Source organism: Penaeus monodon, chromosome 21 (genome assembly GCF_015228065.2).
Source record: "Penaeus monodon isolate SGIC_2016 chromosome 21, NSTDA_Pmon_1, whole genome shotgun sequence".
In the NCBI taxonomy this organism is placed as follows: domain Eukaryota; kingdom Metazoa; phylum Arthropoda; class Malacostraca; order Decapoda; family Penaeidae; genus Penaeus; species Penaeus monodon.
The window spans coordinates 10,976,890-10,977,181 of NC_051406.1; positions in this window are offsets into that span (position 1 = coordinate 10,976,890).

A 292-nucleotide genomic window follows, 5' to 3' on the forward strand; every position below is an offset into this window, starting at 1 on the left:
CATACTTGACAGAGACAGGATAAAGCGTGACTTTTTGTAACAAGTAGCCAATCAATAAAGAATTCTACACTGCCTCCCTCAACTTTCATTGGTTGATATACCCAATATAAAATATATGAATTTATGTTTGAATTTTGAAGAGAAACAACTTTCAGCTGCTGTTGCTGATGAAATAGATTGTGAACATATTTGACAAACACGGTTACAGTGTAATTTCCTCTTCATCATATATGATTTTAGAAACCCTTTTTTTGTGCTGTACAGTTCAGATGTCGGTACTCGTCGATCAAAT